Source organism: Lemur catta, chromosome 10 (genome assembly GCF_020740605.2).
Source record: "Lemur catta isolate mLemCat1 chromosome 10, mLemCat1.pri, whole genome shotgun sequence".
In the NCBI taxonomy this organism is placed as follows: domain Eukaryota; kingdom Metazoa; phylum Chordata; class Mammalia; order Primates; family Lemuridae; genus Lemur; species Lemur catta.
Window position 1 is genome coordinate 75,487,174 of NC_059137.1, and position 20,332 is coordinate 75,507,505.

The 20,332-nt window shown below is 39.4% G+C and overlaps 1 long non-coding RNA gene across 7 annotated transcripts in view; it reads right to left on the reverse strand.

Moving 5' to 3' along the window:
* Positions 1 to 500: 500 nt before the first annotated feature.
* LOC123645805 overlaps positions 501 to 20,332 on the reverse strand; it is a 112,443-nt gene continuing 92,611 nt past the window's right edge. For 6 of the 7 annotated variants that reach the window (XR_006737706.1, XR_006737708.1, XR_006737704.1 and 3 more), the window contains 3 exons: positions 14,219 to 14,314; positions 11,557 to 11,679; positions 501 to 658 (listed from right to left, as the gene is read on the reverse strand). This is a non-coding gene — a long non-coding RNA (uncharacterized LOC123645805). Of the gene's footprint in view, positions 659 to 3,680; positions 3,875 to 11,556; positions 11,680 to 14,218; positions 14,315 to 20,332 lie in introns of those variants that run through there. The other variant, XR_006737710.1, reaches the window with a different exon arrangement.

The following is a 20,332-nucleotide window of genomic DNA, read 5'->3' on the forward strand; positions in this document are numbered from 1 at the left end:
TGTAGAGAGAGTGGAGCAAGGTAAAAATATAGATAGACAGACTCCGTGAAGAGGGAGAAATGGCTTATCTGGTGGGTTACTAACTTGGAAAGAATTAAATTAGATGACTAGTGATAAGGAGGTCTAGGGAAGTAGCAGGTGGGTGGACCTTTGAGAGTGAGCACAAAGTATGAGGATCTTTGTATCCTACGTTAATGCTGACCAGAGAGCATCCACTACAGAAGGGGCATTAAACCACCCAGTGGACTACATGGCTTGGCCAGTAGATGTCTTCTAACATTTGTCTTTGACCACCCCCAGTGCTTGCACACAGACACATAAGGAAAATGGCTATGATGGCAAGGATGGAGGCTGCTCATGAGCCATACAGCCCCTCACCAATACTAGTACAGCTCCCCCCACCTTGAATATTCCACCTCTCAGCAAAAGAGAATAATACCGAGACCTTAGAAGAGTACCACTCCTCAAGGAAACCAAGCACTATAAGCTTGTCACTTATAGCAAGTTGATGTTTTTGGCCTTCTTTCCCCTGGTAGTAGCAGCAATTCATCATTGATTGGAATCGACACATCTTCCAGGTGTGGCTTTGCCTTTCTTGTCCCCCTGCCGTAGCCAGCACAGCTATCCAAGGACGGACAGAGTGTCTGATCCACCAAAGCTGTCTCAGACAAACACAATTTACTTAAAGAGGTGCTTGCAACCAACTGCAGCAACCAAACTATAGTTTGTTCGACTAACCCTCTTATAAGTTTTCCTAAAAATAACCAACCAAAATCCTAAAGACGTTGCCTTTAGAAGGCATAAACTTAATATGGAAAAGTGAAGAGAGATGCAAGTTTTTAGTAATGAACGCTAGTGTTTCCCCAATCAGATTACTTCTACCAGGCATTGTACATGTGACTATCAATCTATAACAACTCGTGGCTGCCCCCATCTCCAGAGAATTGCCTCTGTCCAAACGGGAGCTGCCCTGACCAGTGGACTATGCCTTGTCACCCTCTGGGGTGGACCTCAGCCAATGAGTGACTAACTCTGGATACAAAAGACCAACTGTCTTGACTGGGATAAGCTCTCTAGTACAATCTAGTGCTTAGACACAGGCATCAGACAGGCTATGAAATCACAGGCAAATGATTTAATAATTCTTTAAGCTTCAGTTTCCCAATCTATTAAAAAAATTATAAAAGTAACAACCCCATAAGGATTTTTAAGGATTGCATAAGCTAATTTAAAGAACTTAGAAGAGTAACACTCAATTAATGATGTTCATGTTGTTATTATTAAGGCTAAAAAGCAAATCAAAAACTTATTTTTATAAAGAAATTCATCCTATAGTGTTCTGCAGCCCAAGTGTTGAACAGGAAGTCCCTGCTAGAATTCTTTAGGTCCATAATTCTAGAAAAATAATTGTAAATGTATGTGTGATGAATGTGTATGTGTCTATATGTGTGCATATATGTATTTATCATGAACTTATGTGATGCGCATATTTGTGCATGTTGGGAGAGAACCTTTCCTACTGTAAAACAGGTGCATGAGCAGGAAATACATGTGCCATGGAGTCAGGACCAGCTACACAATTTGCAGGCTCCAGTGCAAAACGAAAATGTTGAGTCCCACGTTCAAAAATTATTAAGAATTTCAGGATGGTGAGAGCAGAACATCAAACCAAACATGGGGCCTTTCTGAGCCTGAGCCCTGGTGACTACACAGGTCCCACCCTTATGAAGATGGCCCTGATTGGAGAACATGCAAGATTGCACATTTAAGGAGGGGTGTGACTAACAATGTGGGTGGGACATCCTATATTTTGTCAACAGCACAAACATTTGACAGACATACATAATTCCTTAAAATGTTCATAAAGTTATGGTCTAAGTTGATTATTGACAAAGCTCAATTCATCAGAAATATATGTATATATCTCCAAGTGCTCATAAATTCAGGGCAATGACTGCCTTCTCAGAGATGGTACCCATTTTATAAATGCATGCACACACCTAAGCAGCCACACAACTTCTATTTGTCCTGCAATGCATGGCATGTTTTGATCTTCTTTTCTTTGTTGAATAATATCTTATTGCCACCTAGTACTGTTTCCAGATAACAACTTATTAAAAAATTGTGAAAAGAAAAAATGAAAGCAAGTATCAATGATGGCGTGAAATCTCTCTTCCTCTCTCTGTAAATCTGAAGTTTTCTATGGAAAAACATGCTTCTGAGAGTTGTAAATAGTGTATATGGTGCAGTGTGCAATATCAGAGGGCACATTAGAACATGACAGTCAGGTAGAGTGTTTAAAGCCAGACATTAATAGCTTTTATGTCAAATAAAATCTTCCAATGGAAGATTTTCTGGTGACAGAATATTCTGATTAAAGGTAACTGGGAGACATGAAAAAAAAATCAATAGTGCTTATAAATGATGGTTAGTTTCAGTAGCACACACATGAAGGAGTCAGTAAGGGAGAAGCTCAGACTTAGAAGAGAACCCACAGATTAAACAAAATAGATATACCTAGTTCCTTCTCAGGAGAATTCTTCTAGGAGAGGGTTAGGAAACTGCAGTATTCCTTCTGAATCATTACAGCAGCTGTTTATAAATATTCTATTGGTCCAATTTGGGCACATCCTAATGTCCATCTGTTAGCAGGATAGATGATGTAATTCCCCAGTTAATACTAATTGTGACATTGCTATACAAGAAAATGTCTGAGTGATTGCAGAGAGAATTGACTCAGCACCTGTGGCTTTGGTTTACCTGGAGAAAGCTGGTGACAGGCACACACAAAAAATAAGCTTTATCTGCAGCCAAGGGGAACAATTAGAGTAGGCCTAGCAAGAAACTGCATTAAGCATGTTTCTTCCTGCAGGCACCTGAGCTCCAGGAGAAATCTCATCTCTCTCCCTGTCTTCTCCCTGCCCAGTTTCCTCTCTTTCTTTCAGACACGTACACACTCAGACACACACTTTTATAATCTGATATTTTTCATTTAAAAGACACGCATCAATGTCAAAGTGGAATTACGTATGCTTACTCTGGCTTTGACTTGCACCTGTGAATCAGTCTTATGCCAATAAACCTAACCCAATAGTAATGACCCACAGTTTCCAGCAATAGGACTACTTATGCCAAGCCTTCTGCAGTTGTCTTATAACATAAGAAACCCTGGTGGTTGTATTGGGTTTGTAAAGCGAGGTAGCTCTTGTAAAAATAAAAGGGTGCGGGGAAATAGCTCTAAGGAATTTTATAGTTCAAAGTCAGATTGCTTTATGTGTCTTTTTTTTTTTTTTTTTTTTTGAGAAAAGTGACAAACGAGAGAGTGAAAACAAGCAACTGATAGAGAAGGACTTAGCTAATTTGAGAGGCCTGGCATAGTATAGAGGAAATGGGAAGCTGATGTTCAATAAATACACCCCATGCCCTGTGTATAATATGCTATACTATACCATAGAGAAAATAGGAAACTGATGTTTAATAAATACTTCCCATGCCCCATGCTGGCCATTTTACAATAAGTAGGTTTTAGTTTTCATATTTTCTAGAAAAGACTGCAGTTCAGAGAGGTTAAGTAACTTGTCCAAGATCTGCAGCTAGTAAGTGGCATATCCCTGGTTCAGTTCCAGAACTGTCTTTCTTGTAACATCATGCTGCATTGGGAGCAGTCCCACCGGGGGGGGGGGCGGGGGGAATGCCACATACCACATACCACACACCAATGGTTCCACGAGATAATTAAGACATGGCAAAACAGTGCAAATGGAACTATTCTCTGTAATCTTCCTCCGCCAGGAGGCTGGGTTGTGGGCCTGGAGGGAAAGCGTGGATGATGGGACACGCTTACTCTGTGCTATGGCTGCCAAAGGAAAGACCCCTGTGAAGAAAAGACTATTAACAATCTCTGCTCCATTAAATTTAAAGCAGCTGCTAACAGTAGGGGCCTTTACATTGTCAATTATATGAATTTTCCTATTACTATGTCATACCAAAGAGCAATTATAGCACATTCATCAAACCCTGCTTCTGCCTCTCTGGTTCTGTCCATTAATGCCACAGTGGCAGGCCTTAGAAATCCTCGAAGACAAATCTGACACGCAGACTTTAATTGTTTCAAAGATTTGTGGTCAGAAACAACACTAGGTGAGTAGTAGGGGGTCAATTACACAATTAGATAGTGACAGGCAGAGGCCAGCTGAACCCACACAACACACCAAATATTTATATATCAGTCCACTTTGCAAAGTGCTTTGACATCTACTATTTCACTTCAGGTTGACATCTAGCCCATCAACTGGTCTTGGAAATATTTAATTATTCTGCCTCCAACACAGTGGAAGAAATGAAGACCAGAGAGTCTTCTGGTCTTCACTCTCTGATGGCAGAGACTAAACCTCAGAGAGATGGTTCCTGCATAGTCTGAAACCCACTGAAGGAGTAGAGCAGCAGCAAATGACCAGTCTTATCTCATTGTGCTATATTCTGAAAAAAGGGAATAAACTGGGGTCCAACGAAAGAGAGAAGTGTGGAAGAGGAGAGCTAGAGAAAAGGGACAGAGCAAAGTGGGGTGAGAGCACTGAGCAAAGCTGACTGAAGGCAGGTCCAACTTAGCTTGACGTCATTCTTCCACACGGTGTGGCACTAAGCCACAGCCGTACAAAGGCAGAGAGACAAACTTCCAGGCCCATGAGGAAGAAGGAAATAAAAATTAATTCTCTCTAGTAAAATTTGATTTCAGATAAAGCCTACCTAGTCTTCAAAAGGCAGGTTCTCCACGGCCACAGCACAGTTTTGAAATCTCAAGAGAAACACCCTCTGCACAAGATGATCCCTTCTAGTTCTGTGCAAGAAAACTCTCATGGAGCAGCTACGTTCCAAGTTCCTTTTCTAAACACGTGGTAGGTACTGAAGTGAGCAGTAAAATGTTCCTTCCCTTTGGGAAATTCACCACTCCTGGAAGTGACCAAAACTATGGCAGATGATTTAATATAGCACCGTAAGTGACAGAGGTGAGCCCAGGTTGCCATGGGAGCACAGAGGAAGAAGAGCACCTACATAATCCCAGGGGAGCTGTCTCATGTGATAGGTAAAAGCTGATCAGGTTAAAAAAAAAAAAAAAAAAAAAAGAGTGGGAAAGACTTTCCAGCCGAAGGAATAGCATAAGATTCAGATTCTGCTCTATCACTTGGAAGAGCATTAAGGAAGATGATAGAAGGATAAGCCAGGTTTAGTGAACAAATGCTTCTGCTCAGATCCCATACAACTCAAGCAATAGGAAGCCTTAGTGTGGTGGCAGGGTGTCCTAGGACAGAGGAGCTAAGCTGCCTTCGTCTCCTTGCCACTGCCTCTGGTTGGTCCGTGGGGACACACTAACCCCCTATCTGCTTTGACCAAGATGTGAGCAAATCCAATATTCTTTTAGTTTGAGTGTGATAAGCATCAAAAGAAACTAAGAATAAAACAACTCTAAAAAAAAAGTCCGGATTACAAACTAACTTATCAGTTATCTATTACTGCAAAACAAAGTACCCCCAAAATGAATGGCTTAAAATAATCATTTCATTTTTCTTCCAATTTTGTGAGTCAGAAATTCTGAATGAACTAGGCTGGGTGGTTGGTCTCTGATCTACCTTTAGCTAGGGTGGCTGGGTCTGGAGAATCCACTTTCAAGATGGCCTCCTTACTGTATATTGGGAGCTTCAGAATTCCTTGATGCGTTCTCTCCCCCAGCCCCCTCCACATGGCATCTTATGCTCCAGGGTTTACTCATGTGGCTCAGGTTTCCCACAACATGATAGTCTCAAGGTAATCTTCCTTCCTGCATAGCAGCTGGCTTCAGAAGAACAGGGGAGAAATTGGCAATCCTCTGTCTAAACACTTGCAACTTGAATAACATCACTTTTGCCACGTGGTATTTGTCAAAGCAGACATCATCCATTCCAGATTCAAGGGGAAGATAAATGAATCCCTCCTCTCAATGAAAAGATTGTTGAAGAACGTGTGGCCATCTTTAATCTGCCATACTAATTCAATAGAGATTTGGCCAAAATCTGATTTCATTAAACTGTGGAGCATTCAGAGCAGTCATCCTCTGACTTCTTATTTCTCATCATGATGAAACAAAGTGCAGAACTTACATCCTAAGTTCCTTCTCACAAGTGGTTGCAACCACTTTATACAGTGGCCCCACAGAAGGAACCGGGAGACAGGGTGCTAACCCCAAAGGGGCCTGCCCACACCTCTATCTGCCTGTCTCCTTTGGGGCTTGTGTAGCAGATGAAATACGAAGAGTGAGCTGCTGTGAGAGCCACACAACCCTCCTCACCCACCTCCCTGTAAATAATTGCTAGAACTTTGCCATTATGCTAACCTTCTCAGTTAGCTGAAATATATAATTTTGAGTTTGAATCCTGCTTCTTTGGTACCAGAGTCACCGGCAGAAAAATCCAAGACCTAATTTTCAGTATTTCTTTACAAGGAATTCCCCATCAGAACCATTCTCAACATGTGCTGTAGTGTGATTAGGTGGAATCAGTATTTAAACCTTTAAAAAAATTGCCTTAAATATTCTGCCATCATAAATAATTGCTGGAGTTGAGACTGGAGCCCTGGCCATCTGACCATCTGACTCCAAAACGCATCTTTCTACTATCTGTAACTGGCTTCCTAAGGCAATTTTTAAAAAAAGTCTCAAGAGGAGGACAGGGATGAAAAACCCCATGGCTGCTGAGTAAGCCTGGGAGCTGCCACTGCCTACGAATCCTTTCCAGATGCCAAAAGTGGCCTTGACAGGCGAGCAGACAGGGCACCTCCAGGGAGTTGCTAATGAACACAGGGCCTGGAGAAGCTGGGGAGGATTAAAGGGAAGCAAGCTACAATATCAATAGTTGCTACCTGTCTCCGGCTACTGCTCAGGGGCACTTAGGGTGGCCTTAGGCAAATTTTCAGAGTAGGAAGCTTGTCTTCTAGAATTCAAGTTTTTCTTCCCTTAACTTACTCTGGAACTCCACAGCTTCTCAGTCCCCTGACCATTGTCACCATAGCTTTTTTAATGTCCCCATGCCCAGTAACCTCAGGCTTCTCCCTTCACCACTGAGTCACTGCCATTTCCTCACCTCAGTAGAGAGTGGCACAGAGGAATGGCTCCAACACCTGCCGTTTACACTCAGGTGCACTTTCCCTTCAAGGGAGAACTTGTGCTTTCACCTCCTCCTCCTTTCCTCTTCGCTGGCATCCCCCAAACCGAGTAACAGAGGCAGCAGCCATTGGGTCATAACTCCATCGCAAGAAATGTGATATTTAACCCAAAGATGCTTTAATCAAAGGATTTAAAGGAAGGAGGAAAAAGCAATTAAATCTCATTTTAGCTGGTAAACAGTTTCTTTCTGGTTTTTTTTTTTTTTTCTTTTCTTTCTTTTTTTTTTTTTAGGTGGAGTCTCGCTCTGTCACCTGGGCCAGAGTGCCATGGCATCAGCCTAACTCACAGCAACCTAAAATTCCTGGGCTCAAGTGATCCTTCTGCCTCAGTCTCCTGAGCAGCTGAGACTACAGGCATGTGCCATCTTGCCAGGCTAATTTTTTTTTCTATTTTTACTTGTCTGGCTAATTTCTTTCTAATTTTACAGGGGTACAAATATTTAGGTTACATATATTGCCTTTGCACTCCTTGAGTTGGAGCTACAAGCATGCCCCTCTCCCAGACAGTGCACACTGCACCCATGAAGAGTGCATTTCCCCAACCCTACTTCCCCTTTCCCACCTACCAAACACCTGATGAATGTTACTTCCATATGTATACATAGTGTTGATCAATTAGTACCAATTTGACAGTGAGTACCTGTGGTGCTTGTTTGTCCATTCTTGTAATACTTCACTTCAAATAATGAGCCATCAGCTCCATCCAGGATAATATAAGAGGTATCAGTTCAGCATTTTTTATGGCTGAGTAGTACTCCATGTATACATATACCACATTTTATTAATCCACTTGTGTATTGATGGGCACTTGAGTTGTTTCCACACCTTTTCAATTGTTAACTGTGCTGTTATAAACACATAAACATTCCAGTGCAGATGTCTTTACTATAGAATGTCTTTTTCCTTTGGATAGATGCCCAATAATGGGATTGCTGGATCAAATGATATTTCTACTTGTATGTCTTTGAGGTATCTCCTTATTACTTTCCATAGAGGTTGTACTAGTTTTGCCATCCCACCAACAGTGTACGAGTGTTCATATTTCTCTGCATCCATGTCAACATTGGTTGTTTTTGGACTTTTTGATGAAAGCCATTCTCACTGGAGTTCAGTGGTATCTCATTGTGGTTTTGATTTCCATTTCCCTGATGATTAGCGATGTCGAGCAGTTTTTCATGTTTGTTGGCCATTAGTTTATCTTCTTTTGAAAAGTTTCTGTTCATGTCCTTTGCCCACTTTTTAAAGGGGTTATTTGATTTTTTTTTTTTGCTCATTTTCTTGAGTTCTATATAGATTCTACTTATTAGTCCATTATCAAATGTATAGCACGCAAATATTTTCTCCCATTCTGTAGGTTGTCTATTCACTCTAGTGATAGTTTCTTTGGCTGTGCAGAATCTTTTTAATTTGATCAGGTCCCATTTATTTATTTTTGTTGTTGCTGTGATTGCTTTTGGGGTCTTCATAAATTCTTTGCCTAGGCCAATATCTATAAGAGCTTTCCCAAGATTTTCTTCTAGAATTCTAATGGTTTCCTGCCTTAGGTTTAAGTTTGTTACCTATTGTGAGCTGATTTTTGTGAGAGGTGAGAGATGCAGATCCTGTTTCAATCTTCTACATATGGCTATCCAATTTTTATTGAATAGGGATTATTTATTGAATAGGGATTATTTTCCCCAGTGTATGTTTTTCTTTGCTTTGTCAAAAATCAGATGACTATATGAGGATAGTTTTATGTCTGGGTTCTCAGTCCTGTTCCATTGGTCTATGTCTCTATTCTTGTGACAGTACCATGCTGTTTTGGTTACTATAGCCTTGTAATATAGTTTGAAGTCTGCTAAATTGATGCCTCCCAGTTTGTTCTTTTTGCTTAAGGTTACTTTGGCTATACGGGGTCTTCTCTGTTTCCATATGAAGCACATAATTATTTTTTCTAGGTCTGAAAAAAATGATATTGGTATTTTAGTAGGTATTGCATTGAATCTGTAGATCACTTGGGTAGTATAGACATTTTAACAATGTTGATTCTGTTGATCTATGAGCATGGTATGGTTTTCCATCTGTTTAAATCCTCTGCTATTTATTTCCTCAGGGTTTTGTAATTCTCCCTATGGAAGTCCTTCACCTCGTTAGTTAAATAATTTCTAGGGATTTTATTTTCTTTGTTGCTATTGTGAAAGGTATTGAATCTTTGATTTAGTTCTCAGTTTGACTGTTGTTGGAGTATAGGAATGCTTCTGATTTCTGTACATTGATTTTGTAATCTGAGACTTTGCTGAACTTATTTGTCAATTCTAGTAGCCTATTGGCAGAATCTTTGGGGTTTTCTAGGTATAAGATCATATCATCTCCAAACAGTGATAGTTCAACCTCTTCTGTCCCCATTTGGATGTCCTTGATTTCCTTCTCTTATCTGATTGCTCTGGCTAGGACTTCCAGCACTATGGTGAATAGAAGTGGTGATAGAAAGCAACCTTGTCTGGTACCAGTTCTAAGTGGTTATGTTTTCAATTTTTCCCTAGTCAGTGTGATATTGGCTGTGGGTTTCTCATACATGGCTTTTATAATATTGAAGTAAGTCCTGTCTATGGCTATTTTGTTAGGCATTCTTTTCATACAAGGGTGCTGAATTTTGTCAAATGCTTTTTCTGTGTCTATTGAGAGGATAATATGCTCTTCATTTTTACTTCTATTTATGTGATCAATTACATTTATAGATTTGCATATGTTGAACCATCCCTGCATCTCTGGGATGAAGCCCATTTGATTGTGAAGAATTATTTTTTAGATGAGGAGCTGAATTTGCTGTACTAGGATTTTATTGAGAATTTTTGCATCCTTATTCATGTGGGATATTGGTCTGTAGTTTTCTTTTTTATTGTTGTTGTTGGGTCTTTTCCTGCTTTGGAATCAGAGTGATATTGGCTTCTCAAAGATCTGGAAAAGGGAGAGCAAACCAATCCCAAACCCAGCAGAAGACAAGAAATACCAAGATCAGAGCAGAATTAAATGAAATTGATAATAAAAGAACTATATGAAAAATCAATAAAACAAAAAGTTGGTTCTTTGGAAAGATAAGCAAAATTGATACACCTCTTGCTAGATTAACCATAAGCAGAAAAGAAAAGACTCTAATAAGTTCAATTAGGAATGAAAAAGGAGAGATTACAATCGATGCCACAGAAATATAAAATATCATCTCTGAATACTATAAAAGTCTCTATGCACATAAACTTGAAAACCTAGAGGAAATGGACAAATTCATAGAAACTCACAGCCTCCCGAGGATCAATCAGGAAGACATAGAATTCCTGAACAGACCAATGTCAAGTACCAAAACTGAAGTAGTAATAAAAAACCTTCCCCCCCCAAAAAAAGTCCCAGACCAGATGGTTTCACACCCAAATTCTACCAGACCTACAAAGAAGAACTGATGCATATACTGCAGAAATTATTCCACAACATCAAGGAGGAAGAAATCCTCCCCAACACATTTTATGAAGGTTTTGATATTTTTATAATGGTTTGCCTGAAGGCATTCTTATGAACAGGAACAAATTTTGAACCCAATTCTGTCCTATTACCACATATACAAGAATGGGTTAAAATATGAAAATAAGGTCACAGGTATTGAATTCTGAAAGCTGGAATTATTTAGTTATTCATTTCTTAAGCTGTGTTCCATAAAAGAACAGATATTCTTAGAATTAAAGAGAAAATAGAAATAGATTTGGGATCCTCTGGGTTAAAGAAAATAAGACATAATTCCTTACAAGGCTTTGCAGAACCTTTAATGTGTTGTTAAGGATTGTGAGTTTCAGTGAGTGAGGGACTACTAGACAGAATAATGAACCCCCAAAGACATTCACATCCTGGTCCCTAAACCTGTGACTATGTTACCTTATGTGGGAAAGGAGGGCTGAAGATGTGATTAAGTTGAGGATCTTGAGATGGAGATGTTATAGGTTGTCCCAGATTATCCAGATGGGCCTAGTGTAATCACAAGAGTCCCCGTAAGAGACAGGAATGTCAAGGTCAGAGAGACAATGACAGCAGAGGTCAGAGTACTTCAAAAGCTACCAGCCAAGGAATGTAGATACTCTAGAAGCTGGAAAAGACAAGAAAATGGATTGTACTCTAGATCTTCTACAAGGAACACAGCCCTGTCAATGTCTTGATTTTAGCCTAGTGAGACCCATTTTGAACTTCTGACACACAGAATTTCTTAAAATTTGTGTGGTTTTATGCTACTATAATTGTGATAATTTGTTACAATGGTGTGGGAAACTAATAGAGAGGGACTGTAAGTCTTTGCTCTTAAACTTACTGGCAATTGAAACTTTTATCTTTTGAAATACCTACCTCAAGGAGAACAATTTGGAGAACACAGGTATAATCCAATCCTCTACGATTTTCCCAAGATATGGATAATTGCACATTATTCATATTGAGAATAGAGTGTTTCATCAGGACAGGAAAAAATTCCTAGTAAATAGAGGAGAGAGCAGAATTTGACAACCGGAGCTTGGTGAAATAACTCATTTCGTCATCCCTTATTTTTAGCCCCAAAGGTTTCATCTCCTAAACATGAAATGCTCCTGCCTCTGTCAGCTGCCTAGAGTGAAAAGGCAGCCCTCCCTCCCCTGGTCTCCTTTCTCTTCAACATAGACACTTTTCTGCAGGCAAAAACAATTTGAAGCAGGTGACAGCAGAGATTCTCTTTTTAATGCCCTTTGCCTCAGGCACAAGACTGAATCTTTCCCAGACACTAGAAATGTTTTGAGCGGACCTTCACCCCTTCTCCCCTGGCAAAGCCAAAACATACTTTTCAATTGGCTCTCGGAAATGCTGATGAGTATCAGAAGCCTGAAAGGCTGCTTCCGAAGGGGGCCTACCATGCAGCACTTTTTTACCTGTGTCTTATGTGGAACCGCAGCTGCACAGGAAAGAAAAGGGAGGGCAAGTCTCTCCAACCTCCACCCCTGCCTGTGGCTATCAGAGATGAGAGACAGGGGTGGTGAAAATCTACCCTGCTAATGCAATAGGCTTAATGCTGGTTGGTTTGAAACCAGCAGAAGCACAAAACTGCAAACCTTCTCAGAGTGCAGCATTTCAGAATCATAAAGAAGTATAAATCATCATTCCAATAGTAGAAAACTGGGCCCCTAGCCTTCACAGTTTTCTACAAATCATTTTTACCTCTTACCCAGGAGAACTGCTCATGATGCATTAGGTTTAGAGTAAAGGAGAAAAAAATTCCTGGTGATCACAGCTCTGGTTATGTCACTATCATTGTGGGGCCAGCATGATTGAGCTGTTTTGCCAGGGCAGTAGCTTCAATCCCCTGAAGGCAATTGCAGTACTCCAGTAAATAGAAAACGAAGGCCTGCACAATAACCTAGAATGATTGTTAATGTGAGTTCCAAAGACATTAAATATGCTTTATTCCAGCCTGTCAGAGGGCCATTGTTTATTCCATTTTCATAGCCTGCCCGACTTCAGCCTGATCAACGTTTGTTCCTTGGGATTATGGCCAATATCCTATGGGCTGGAAAACAAGCAGCTATGAAACAAGCAAGCTGCTGGCAGACTACTACATTTTTCTTTATCTTGTTGGAGAACCCAAGTGATGTACAGATGTCTTCCAAATGAGCTCTGCTTTATACAAGAAGCAAGGCTATGGTCATAGGCTATTATTTAATATTTTCAGCTGTCAAAACACTTTCAATGACTGAAGGTATTCACCTTGCTACCAGGAAGATAATGGGTTGATCTTTAAGAAATATCTACTACAAACCCTACTCGTCACCATTATTTTTTCAGTGACTCATTCATCAAATACTTGAGAGTCTTATGTGTAGAAGGATACAGAGATGACCAGCTCCTTATCCTCAAGGAGCTCATGGTGTTTTGCTTGAATAAATACACATGTCAGTATATGGAATAGAGTTAGGGAGGAAGAGCAGAGTGATCAGGGGTCAGTTTAAGGCATCACGTTGCAAGAGGCATTTGAATGGAGTTTTGAGAAGAAAAGTGATCATTCAGAAGTAGTGTTTTCCCAGAACTGGCAGAAGCATGGAGGAGCAAAATGCCCAGCTGGGGAAGTCCAAAAGATTCTGAATGGCTGAATTGCGGGGCAAGGCAGGAAGTGTCAGTACGTAGGTTGAAGAGACAGGCAGAAATCATATTAGTGAGGGCCCTGTGTGACAGGAATGCCCCGTCCAGGAGAATTAACACATTTGTTCAGTACCACTTGGGATAAACAACCTCAGCTGAAATTGAAATGACCTGTGTTGTCTTTGTTTACCCAGCTTGTTCACTTCTCCTATCAGTTAGGTCCAGGTATTTCAACTCTAAGTATTTCAAACAAAAGGAATTATTTTTCAAACAAAGAGAATTTAATCCAGGCCATTGTTTACAAAGTGAGGGAGAAGTTAAGAAATCAAATACTGACAGTGAGGCAATCCAGAAATTAGCAACAGCAGAAAACCACTATGTGGTGTTATGGGAACCCAGCAGCCAGGGAAGTCTGGCTACAGCTAGGACCATGGCAGGGACTTCTCCTTACAGGGATAGAAGATGGAGCAAAGTGGACACTCTGACAGGGGCTGGAACCATAAAGGAGATGCACATGCTTCAAAGATGCCACCAGATAGAGTGAGGGGGGAAGAAATACACTGGCTTCTTTCGTTTTCTCCAATTTTCCCATTACTTCCCACTGATCAAGCACAGCCAGGAGTTAATAATCAAGGGCATATGGGAATGCATTTATTTGTGACACAGACCAGAGCTGGAGAAGTACAGAGAGTGAATATGAGAGAAAACATCAGCTGCCCTCACAGTCCATCTTTTTTGCTATTCAGCATTCTCTCTGTTGCACTCTCTCTGCTCATATTTAACCCCCATACCATGGCAATTTTATTCTCCCATTTCACAGAACCCTCAGAACAGCTATCCTGCAGTAAATGAACACGTTCTCATCCTCTTCCCAAATGGAGAGACGTGGAGGCCCATTAATACTCACGTCCATATCGAAGTGGAGTATCTCTGCATGATATGCAGTCCTCCCCTTCAGGTTATCACTGGTCCATTGACTCTGAACTAATTTTAAATGCAATCACTGCCAACATTTTTGAAACAAAACAGTAAGTCAAAGAAAACAAGAGGAATAACAGGATAATGAATATATAAGGAATATGCACAGCTGCTATAGTTTATAACAGGCCATAAGGCAAAGATGATACCTTTCAACAGCTTTATTGAGTTACAACCAACATCAATAAAGTGCATAAAGTATGCAACTTGATATGCTGTGACATTTGAATATACCAATGAAACCATCATTCCCCAAAATTTCCTTATGCCCTTGGTAATCCCTCCTATGGTCCCTCTCTGTCCCACTCCCACACACAGTCCCAATTAATCACCAGTCTTCTGTTAGTGTAAGTTAGGTTGCCTTTTCTAGAATTCTATATAAATGAAATCATACTGTGCTTTTTCTGGCTTCTTTCATTCAACAACATTATTCTGATACTCATACATGTTGTTGTGTTTATCAATAATTCACTTATTTTTATTGTTGAGTAGTATTCTATTACATCAATATACCATAATTTGTTGTATATGTATCTGTTGTTGACCATTGAATTGTTTGCAATTTGGGGCTACCACAAATAAAGTTTCTATGAATATTCACTTACATGTCCTCATGTTGGCATATACTTCCTTTACTCTTGGGTAAATATGTAGAGCTGTAATGGCCACATCTTATAATATTAATATGTTTAACTGTTTAAGAAACTACCAAGCTTCTTTCCAAAGTTGTTCTATTTTGTTGATATTTGATATCAACAAAGAACGAAAATAGTTGATATTTATTATTTCCTTCCTAAAACACAATGTTATTCTTGCCCTAAGCCAGATTTGAGTCAGAATTCTTTTACTGGTAAAAGAATTAATTTTCCAAACATTTATTCCTGGAATGTCTGCATGTTTAGATTTTTGCTCTTATTAGGTTAATATTATTTTCCACTGACACTTACTGTTGGATATGAAATTACTGAGAGACACTCTAGTGAATCTATTAATATCCCGAGTCTGAGTTCCAGGCTCTGAGTGTCTGCCTACTCCTGTTGTGTAGAAGCAACTCAATTTACGCTTAGTATGCAGAATTAATCACCCAGCCAGAACCAATCACCCTCATCTGCCTATTGGCTTAATGGCCAAATGAATAGCCCAAAATAGCTCCAAATCAATGGATCCAATATTGTGTCCCCTGGTGGAAATAATCCTCCTTAGGGAACCAAGACTCCTAAATGAGACTAGAGATGGAAAACAAAAATTATGTAAATGTGCCATTAGCTGTTCTAATGAGGAGTCCACTCCTACTTACACTTTGGTACCAAGACTTGCAAATTCTAGCCATGGGAGAAAAAGGAGCATATATTTGTCACTAGTTCAATGCAAATGCAGCATCTTATAGGAGTGCAACCTAATCTTATAGAATGCTGTCTCCTACCTAGTGTTGAAACTGTCTCCAGTTGATGATATACCATCCTGGAAGGCCATCTATTTTTGAAAGAGAAGAAACAAGGATAACACTGCAAATTTTACAGGCACTTCTTTTGATGTGAAATAAATTTCTCAGTCAAAAGCAATATTGTATGGGGTGCCATCATAATGAATAAGGCCCATGTGTAGTAGTTCATGCAAAATATTTTAGGCATGTAAAACAACTAAAAGCCAATTAGGATATATTCCAGTAAGTACAAATTCTGCCTTGACCCATGATGGGAGAGGAGTCAAATATAATCAAACTGCTCCCAGGTGGCTGGTTTGACCCCTGATGGTGGAATAGAACCATATTTGAGGCTCATATTGGCATTTGCTTTTAATAGATTAAGTGTTTAGGACCAGGTAGCCATATCAGAATTAAAGAGGGACAGTCCATATCATTGCATCTATACGAAGTTTCCTTCCCTGCCATTAGGGGCCATTTTGTTGAGCTAACATAAGAGTGGCTAAGAGAAGAGACTAACTGATATCCATAGAATGTGTTGCCTTATCCCCTTGATTATTAAAGATACTTCTGCATAGATATCCTTTGAGGAACATTCACATGGAACACAAATATGCTCACACTATGACATGGGATCTACGTACATACTGCCTCACAAACCTCATCACTGATATTCCAATTATATTTGTTGTGAGTTCCTCACTGATAGGGCAAATTAATAGCCACTATCAACATGATAGTATAGATCCATACCTCAGGTCATACCTACTTTTATGCAAAAAAAATAACTTCAGATGTACCATCTGAAGGTTAGTCCACTGATAGGATTTTCCTTAACAACTCTCTTTAAGGGTTAAAGTGGTTTTTTAATACACCAGCAATCATTTTGGTTGGTTTCAGCAAATTGTACGGACCCATTTGTAAACCAGCCTTGAGTTATTTTGTCTCCCATCAGTTGGTCATGGGAATACCCCCAGGAGGCCCACAGCAGATGTAGGAACCTGTGACACCTACTCACGTACCTTACTTGTGCCTTCCAGACCTTTTCAAACCCACTTCACATATAATTCTTTCATTTGATGATGTGTTGCTACTACACAAATCCAATTTTATGACTTGGTAAATTAGATACTACCTAATTCATGAGGGGCAGCTCAGAAGGCATGGTCATTTGGTGTCCCATGGTCAAGCAGTCAATTTCTAGAGCCCAGAAGTGAGTTGCATCAGTAGAGAAATATGTGACTTTACTTCAAAACCCTAAGGGCCTGTGCTATGATTTTTTTCTGATTAATTTGTAGGAGACTTAATACATCCTTGGTTGCCACAATACAACAGCATCTTCTAGACCTTAAGTTCCAAATGACAGCACAACCTGTACTTATATGAAAGCCTAGACCTGCAACAGAGTCTCCTCTTTCTCTGAGCCTTACTAAAAACTAGTAATCATATGAGATACACAGTATACGGATCAGAAAAATTCACCAATTATAGTTTATGTTGCCTCCAAATTCTATAAAGACCCACAAGGTTTATGTCTACCTTTTTCTGTCGCAAGAGATGCAAGGCACAGGAATTTGTCATTTACATTAAATTGAAAGTTTTTCAATAAAATTACAGACCACCGGGGTTTATCTTGCTACTTGGTGCTTACAAGAACCAATCAACATAATGTCATTAATGTATTGACAGCATGATATTGTTTGAGATGTGCAGATGATCAACACCTTTGTTGATTATATTATTACAGAGAGTAATAGAGTTGCTGTGGCCCTGTGGTGAGACAGTGAAGGCACACTACTGCCCCTTCCAAATAAAACAAATGGTTTTTTGTAATCTTTGTTCATTGTATAGGAAATAAAATTATTTATCAGATCGATAGTTGCATACCAGGTGCCAGGGGTTGTTGCACCTGGAACACAGCTACAATTCCAATTACTACTTAATTAAACATATTAAAATTCTCAGTAGTTTTTATAGCTATATAAGCTTTAATCTGGAGCAAGCATGAATGTGATAGTAACCATAACCTGCATCCTGAAAATCTTATTTAGTAGCACTTCACTCTGTAATTCCTACGAGTATCACTTTCGATTTACCACTTCAGTTGGGAGATAAACTTCCAGAGGATTTGACTAGGCTCTTCATAATATAATAGCCATCACTCCATGAGTCAAGGAGATAATGTAGGGATTCAGCCAGTTTCCAGGTTTGTCTATTCTAACTCTGCATTTGGGAGCTGAGAAAAATTACCACCAGGCTGTGTACAATATGAGATGAATTGGGGCCAAAACTCCATTTGACTTCCATAAGTTTCTACTCTGATCACTGGACCAGAGTTGCTTTTTGGGGTACCTAGTATTAGTATCAATTAAGAATCCATGTCTAAAAAACTTGAAATTTCCTGAATTTTTTTCTTTGCTCTTTGCACAATAATTTTGATAAATAATTCCAAGACCTTTTAAAGAAACACTTGGAGAATGAGTTATGGGATGTGTGTGTGTGTGTGTGTGTGTGTGTGTGTATACACACACACATTTGAGACATATATATATATACATACATACATATATATATATACATACACACACACATTTAGCAATGTCCCAGAATCCTTCTTCAAGGGTACCTAACCTCCTTAGGCTCTGCCTCTGTGAACTGGCTCATGTCTGGGAAGAAGGAGAGAGGTTGAGACTTTCTACTGCACTTATTCAAGACAGTTTTCTAGTCAGTACACCTAAAGTTTTCTGGTAATGTAGATCAAGTAATTCTTTTTGGGGCCATCCTTCTATTTAATTCTTAAGGAATGGTTTTGATCCCCAATCACGATTTTCTTCTTGATTAAAAATATTCTAAGAGTGACAAAGCAGTTCTATGATTCTGTGGCTGTCCCTTGAGCTAAGAATTTAAAGTTCTAGGCTTATCATTTTCTTTCTGTATGTAGTCCAAAAGAATCAGAAGCAGCCATCCCATTTTTGTAGTCAAATGCAACAGCTACTTGTTTCCCCAAAGCCTTCCTTTCAGTTGGCACATTATCCCAAACAAACCAGGTAATAATTTAAGTCACTGTGATGTCATTTGATGAGACATAATTATAGTATCTCATTTTCCACCTAAAAGAAATTCTTTACTGTGTTCAAGCTAAAAGAAGCGAGCAATCTAAGCTCAGAATTCCTCCTTGGGGATCTATTTCCTGGAACTAATCCTGATACAAAATAATTGTATCATTCAAGGTCCAATCAGGAAAATCAAAATCAGTTTAAGTATTTCAAATAAAGGAAATTTAACACAGGCAATGGTTACAAAAATATTCGTATACCTGAAAAATCAAACAAAAGATCATGAAGCAACCCACAGACTAGCAACAGCAGGAAAGCCAGTATTACCCAACAGGGCTAAAGAAAAGGGAATTGATTTTACTGGAGATCCATAGCCAGGGACATACAATGGGGGCAAAAACCACAGAATTCAGTACTTTTGGGAGCTGGGACCACTGAAGGACAGGTTATCTGCCAGGATCTATAGTTAAGAAGGAAGTATAACTGCTGCCAGAGATGCTGCCTAAGTTAACATGAGAGAAGGAGGGATAACCTTAAATGCCTCCTTCCTCTTGCTCTCCAGTCTTCTCTTCCCATCGACTGACCCTGCCTAGCAGCTAGTAGTTCCTCGCAACACAGAGTGAAAAGGGAATGCACAGTAATTAATCTGACAACAAATCACCAAATGGCCAGCATGCTTCCACAGGAGGTTAACAAAGAGGGCTTGCTATAACTTGATTTGCTATCACTTGATTTAGCCAGGCCAATTCAGAAGTAGCTAGGATCTCTTGTACCCACATCATGCACACGTTTCTAGTTCAATCCAAGGTAGAAAATTTGATGTCACACAAGAAGCTTCATCATCTACAAGAATTTAGATAGAAAAGTTTGGATATGCATCATTGTCTATAAAAGTTAACTAATTTTAGTAGGTATTGAATGCAGACTTTCCCTGTAAGTCTTCCAATGTTACCACTACTAAAATAATTGATACCAACTTCACCCAGATTTCCATAAATGTGTAAAGAGAACATAATTCACATGTAAAGACATAATATTGTGCCACAAATTAGTCCCAATACTAGAATTATGGAACTTAAGTTTTGGTTTCAGTGATTTGCTTTTCTGGAACTCAGTCTATCCCTCTCTAAAACAGACTAAAGTGATTTTTAAGTCTTTTCCATGTATTTATTCAACAAATATTTTTCCCCAGCATTTTGCTAACTGGCTTTATTTAAGCACAAAGGATATAGTGGCTTAGCATTGTATATCCTGTGTTTTTCATGAAGCTAAGTACTATTGTTATTAATCAAACAGACAAATAAGTATTAAATTACAACTGCTCTAAGTGTCATGAAGGAGAAACACACGCTTTCGTGAGGGGAACATGGTCTAGTCAGCAGGGTCAAAGAAGGAGTCCATGAAGAGATAACCCTTGATTATAGGAGTTTAATGAAGAAAGACGAAAAGAGAGTGTTCAGGCATGTCCAAAAGCCCTGATGCTGGAGGAATGTGACTTGTATATGAGGCTGACAGAGGGACAACATTCCTGGAGCCAATTAAGTAGGATACAAATATTGTACAT